Raw genomic sequence first — 5,940 nt, forward strand, 5'->3', positions numbered from 1 at the left:
CCTAGCTTATCGAAGACAAGGATTAGGGGGAATATAACTGTCTTCCAGCACTTGAGGAGGTGTGACAGAGGGAGGACAAGAAGTAACAGGTGGAAGCTTATCAAAGGCAGATTCAACCCAGGACTAAGGAGAAATGTTCTATCAGTGAGAAGAACTAATCAGTGGAACAGGTTACCTCCAGAAGGTGTGAGTGCTCCATGGCTGAAGGTTTTCAAGAAGAGACTGGATAGTCACAGGGTGTCCTGCTTGAAGAGGGGATTGGACTAGAAGACCTTCCAACCCTGTTATTCTCCCACTCTGGGAGGCTCGTGACTTTAGGATAAAACGACGTCATCTAAAAAAAAGTGAAACAAATGAAGCAATAAAACCCAGCCCAGAAAACCTTGCCCAGCCCAAGTTTCCTGATGCAACCTAGAAGATTCTTCTCCACTTTCCTCTTTACTCCATTCCAACATGTTTCACTTGGCCTGGGGTCTGTAGCAGGGGTCTGCAACCTTGACAACTTGAAGAGTTGCAGACTTCAGCTCCTCGGCCAGCTGGCGGAGGAATTCTGGGAGCTTGAAGTCCAGAAGTCTTAAAGTTGTCAAGGTTGCAGACCCTTGGTCTACAGTCAAGCTTATGATGGCTTTCAGAACTGGGCCCCGTTTTAAAGTAGAATTCTGGCAGGTGGGCATCCAACAAAGGCTGGGAACGCCAGCAATTAGCGTTTCATCCATCCTCAGCTTCCCCCCCCCCGCGGGGCAGCTGCCAATCAGCTGGTGTTTCTCCTCATGGTTTGAGAAGATACGTTGGGTATGACCAAGGATATTGGGCTTGCATGGGTTAGGCGAAGAGGACACATGTGTCCATTTTTTTTTATTGCGGTAATTCTTTTATCTTGTTCCTGCACCCTAAGCCTTTATGAGCATTCATCAAAATAATTGACATGGCTGGAATTAGCCCACTGTGCAATGTTGAGGAGATAAACTTTGCCGAATATTGATTGTGCTTGAAGAAAATGGCAGCGCTTGGGCCTCACCCTTTATCTGGATGGAGCAGGGGAGGGAAGGAGGGGCCGAGGGGGGGACTCCGCTTGAGAGGCATCCGTAAGAATTATTTTTATCTCTGCTTCCACAATGGAAGATAAGTCCGGGAAGGAAATGTGTGTAGTGGGAGAAAAGAGGTGGGGGATTTCTTTTACTTAAAAAAAGAGAGAGAAAGAGAGAGAGAGGGGGAAGGAGGGAGAGGGAGAGAGACCTAAGAAAAGCTTTCTATATTCCAGGGATGTTTGGCAAAGAGAGAGAGAGGGAGAGAGAGAGGGAGGGAGAGACAGAGAGGGAGAGAGAGAGACAGAGGGACGAGGGAGAGAGATAAAGAGAGAGAGGGAGAGAGTCCTAAGCAAAGCTTTCTAATATTCAGGGATGTTTGGCAAAAAGAGAGAGAAAGAGGGAGAGAAAGAGAGGGAGGGAGAGAGAGGAAGGGAGAGAGAAGGAGGGAGGGAGGGAGGGAGAGAGACCTAAGCAAAGCTTTCTATTATTCCAGGGATGTTTGGCAAAAAGAGAGAGAAAGAGGGAGAGAGAGAGGGGGAGGGAGAGAGAGGGATGGAGGGAGAGAGATAAAGAGAGAGAGGGAGAGAGAGGAGGGGAGAGAGGAGGAGGGAGGGAGGGAGGAAGAGAGACCTAAGCAAAGCTTTCTATTATTCCAGGGATGTTTGGCAAAAAGAGAAAGAGAGGAAGAGAGGAGAGAGTTTTCAGATGCTCCTGTTCGGACTTGACCAAACGGTGCTTGCGCCAAAGATAAGCTAAAACATTCCCTCTGCTCAAAGGCGACGTCTACTTAGCCAGTCGCAAAGCAGCAGACAAAAACTTTTGGCCATGTAAAGCTGATGGATGAAATTCCCCCCCCCCAATCAGACACCACCTCACATTTACAATGCCCGTCTCTAAGCAAGATCAGGCCAAAGGATGAAGGGGAAGATGAGAGAAAATGAATGAATGAATGAATGAACGAATGAAATGTCACCGTCCAAAGTTACAGCAGGATTGAAAAAAAAATGACTTACGACCGTTTTTCACACTTACGACCTTTGCAGCGTATTTACGACGGTCGCGGCGTCCCGGGGTCACGCCATCCCCTTCTGCCACCTTCTGACAAGCAAAGTCAATGGGGGAAGCCAGATTCATTTAACGACCTTGTTACTAACTGCGGCAATTCACTTAACAACCGGGGGCAGGAAAGGTCGTAAAAGGAGGCGACACTCACTTAGCAAATGTCTCGCTTAACAACAGAAATGTTGGGCTCCCTTGCGGTCGTGAGTCAAGGGCTGCCTTCCAATCCCAAGAAGTCTGCTATGAACAAAGGATGCTGGGAACTGTAGTCCAACCGTTGCCGGAGGACCCCAGACTTCCCGCTCCACTTATTCAAACCAGATCTTCCCAGTCTGGGCTACCATCCTTCCTTCATCTGGAATTTTGGGCCTACTAACACCAACAGAGGGAGATAGCATAGAGCAAGATGATAATAACGCAATTTGTGTTTTGTGTCTTCCACCCTGCTTTCCGTGGCCCACTTTGTCGCGCAGGTTTTTCTCCAAACCCGCCTAGGGCCAAAATAGCCATTGGATCTCATGGTTTGTTTGTCTCCTTTTGGAAATACACACACACACACACACACACACACACACACACACACAAAATGACAAACCGGAGCTGAAGGGTGACCTTACCTGTCCCGACTAAATTAATGTGGTACCTGGGAAGATAATTCCAAAGGCAGAAGATGATGATATTAATAATGGGAAGAGGGGAAAATGAAAGGCTGGGTAGAGGCTGAGGGAGGAGTTTAAAAATCAGAGGCTCCTGGCGCTTCCTTATCTAACCTTCCGCAGGGTCGAAAAGGGTTTAAGAGGACAAGGCAGCTCAACAGGGCCTTTCGCCGCCCGCCCGTAGAGGGGGGAATCAGGACGCAAAGGAGCACCTTCGTAGAATCCCGGAAGGCCTGGAAGGGACCTTGGAGGTCTTCTAGTCCACCCCTCTTCGAGGCAGGAGACGTTACACATGGTGGCTGCCCCGTCTATTTTTGAAACTCTGCAGTGATGGAGTACCCACCATTCTAGGAGGCAAAGCTATTCCATGGATTAATTGTTCCCGCTGTCAGGAAACGTCTGGGTTTATGGAGATTGTCAGTCATCCAGCTCATCGTTGTCCCAACTGGACTTTCAAAGTCCAGTTGTCTCGTGAAAAAGCATCTTTGGGACAAAATTTCTGGCTTGGATCTCTCTTTGATCAGCTTGCACCAGTTGCTTCTTGTCCTGCCCTCAAGTACTATGGAGAATAAGTGAAACACCCCCCCCCATGGAGAATAAATGAATGACCCCCCCAAGCATTGGAAGGCTCCTATCATGTCATCACTAATCCTTCTCTTCACAGACTAGACATACCACACCTGCCTATCCCAGGTCCTTGGTAAGGACTTGATAAGTAGACAACCATCCCAAGCCCAGTCTGAACTTTTGGCTCAAAATTTGATTAATAATAATAATAATAATACTAATAATATCCAGATCTGCCTATCCCGGGTCCTTGGTAAGGACTCGATAGGTAGACAACCATCCCAAGCCCAGTCTGAACTTTTGGCTCAAAATTATTTTATTATTATTATTATTATTATTATTATTATTATTATTATTATTATTATTATTATTATTATTATTATTATTATTTCCAGATCTGCCTATCCCAGGTCCTTGGTAAGGCCTTGATAGGTAGACAAACATTCCAAACCCAGTCTGAACTTTTGGCTCAAAATTTGATGATGACGATGATGATGATGATGATGATGATGATGATGATGATGATGATATCCAGATGTGCCTATCCCAGGTCCTTGGTAAGGCCTTGATAGGTAGACAAAAATCCCAAATCCAGTCTGAACACCTGGCTGACTGTGCGATGAATAATAATAATAATAATAATAATAATAACAACAACAACAACAACAACAACAACGGCATTAGAGCCTTAAAAATGAAGATGCCTCATGCTTGTACTCAGTGAAGGCTCAAACCCTCCCTCATGTGTGCAGCAGGGAAAGAGACAAAAACATGAGTGGGAAGAGAAGGCAGGAAAAGGGAAGAGTGGAGAGAAAGAGGCCTCATCAATTAAGACGAACTTCCTAAAAAAAGAAAAGCGGGGGGGGGGGGGGGGCTGCCTTGATTTAATCCACCTCTGACCTCTGACCACTGCTATAATCCCAGCTTCCTTTTTTTGTCCTGGCCCTTCCTTTGGAGTCCTCGTCCCACAATTGCACACCTCTAAAAAAAAAACCACGAGGAGGCACCCCCCCCACACACACACACCCCCAACCACGCAGGGGGAAATGGGGGAGAGAGAAAGAGAGAAAGAGAGAGAGAGGTGAAGAGGCACAATGGGGCCCGGAGAGAGAAATAAAGGGAAAGAAATTCCAGTCCGCTTCTCCGACTCCCCAAGTCCCAGGCTGCCCCCACCCACCCCCCTGTCTTTAGTTCAAAGGCGCTCTGCGGTGCCCGCCCTGCCTCCTTCCTTCCCCTCCCTCTCCTGCCCCCCAACACACACACACACACACACACACACACACACACACACACACACACACACACACACAGAGGAATCCCCCTCCTGCCTGCAAGCTTCTCTCATTCTATCAGCCGGTACAAAGCAGTATTCTGGATTATCTCCATTTCCATATGGGGAATTGTGTAAGCCAGTCCAATGCATGGACGATCATTTTGTTCGCTAGTTTTGTGGCGGGCAGGAACAAAATCCGTGGGGAAATTAACCATTCATCTCTCTGTACCTTGCGAGCCCCGTGCACAGATCAGTAAACACAGAGAGGGCTGTTATTTGTTTTTTTTTTAAGGGAAAAAAAGAGAGAGAGGAATAAACGGGAATAAAACCTTCCTTCCCATCTTCTTCTCTCTCTTTCCGCCTTGCAGCTCTTGGGTGGAGATCGGCGAGCTGGTGCACAGCCGCCACGCGACCCCTAGCATTGTGGGTTGCTTTTGTGTTGGTTTAAAAGTTGCTTTCTGGTTATGGGTTGCTTATTCAGAAGCGTCTCAAATGCTCTCTTTTCTCCCTCTGGGCCTTGATCTGGAAGATAGAAGGGATAGGAAGCGAAATTGCCGTTGCTCTCAGGAGCCGAGTTTGTAAAAATTTGTTCCGATTCGGTTTCTCTCGCTCTTTGAATCTCCAGCAGGAATTCTGGGAGTTTTTAAGTCCACGCAACGTCAAGTGGCCGAGATTGGAGAAATACTAGATTTGGAAAACAAAAAACAAAAAAATCAAGAGGAGCGCCATCTATTATTTCTTACACCAAGAGCTTTTACAATGTAAATTGCCAACTGCCGCGTTGTGCAGTGGGATTCTTGCACACTCCTCCAAAGGCCAAAAAAGCTTGACTAGGTTCATGAACGCTTATATAGTGTACACCCTAAAAAAGGGGCACCGGTAAATTCTACTTTTTATTCCGGATTCTACCTTGCGTTTCTCCTCATGTCCAAACTCCATCCGTCCCTTCCTCAACGTTGAAAATATTCTTGCAACAATCGGAAAAGTTGGCTGCCGATTCATTGAACTCCACCCAAGGAGTAAAATACAGTAATTATCCTTACCCCCCCCCCCACCCCAACTTCCCGGTCTGTCTATCTGGAGAGAATACAGGTAGTCCTCAACATACGACCACAATGGAGCCAAAAATTTCCGTTGCGAAGTGAGACATTTGTTAAGGTGAGTTTGCCCCGTCTTACTTGCCACAATTGTTAATCACGAATCACTACAATTGGTTAAGTTAGGAACTCGGTCGTGAAGTGAATCTGGCTTCTCCCCCATTGACTTTGCTTGTCAGAAGGTCGCGAAAGGGGAATCACGTGACCTTGAGAGACCGCGACCATCGTACATACGAGTCCGTTGCCGGGCGCCTGAATTT

The sequence above is a fragment of the Vipera ursinii genome (genome assembly GCF_947247035.1).
Source record: "Vipera ursinii genome assembly, chromosome: 14".
In the NCBI taxonomy this organism is placed as follows: domain Eukaryota; kingdom Metazoa; phylum Chordata; class Lepidosauria; order Squamata; family Viperidae; genus Vipera; species Vipera ursinii.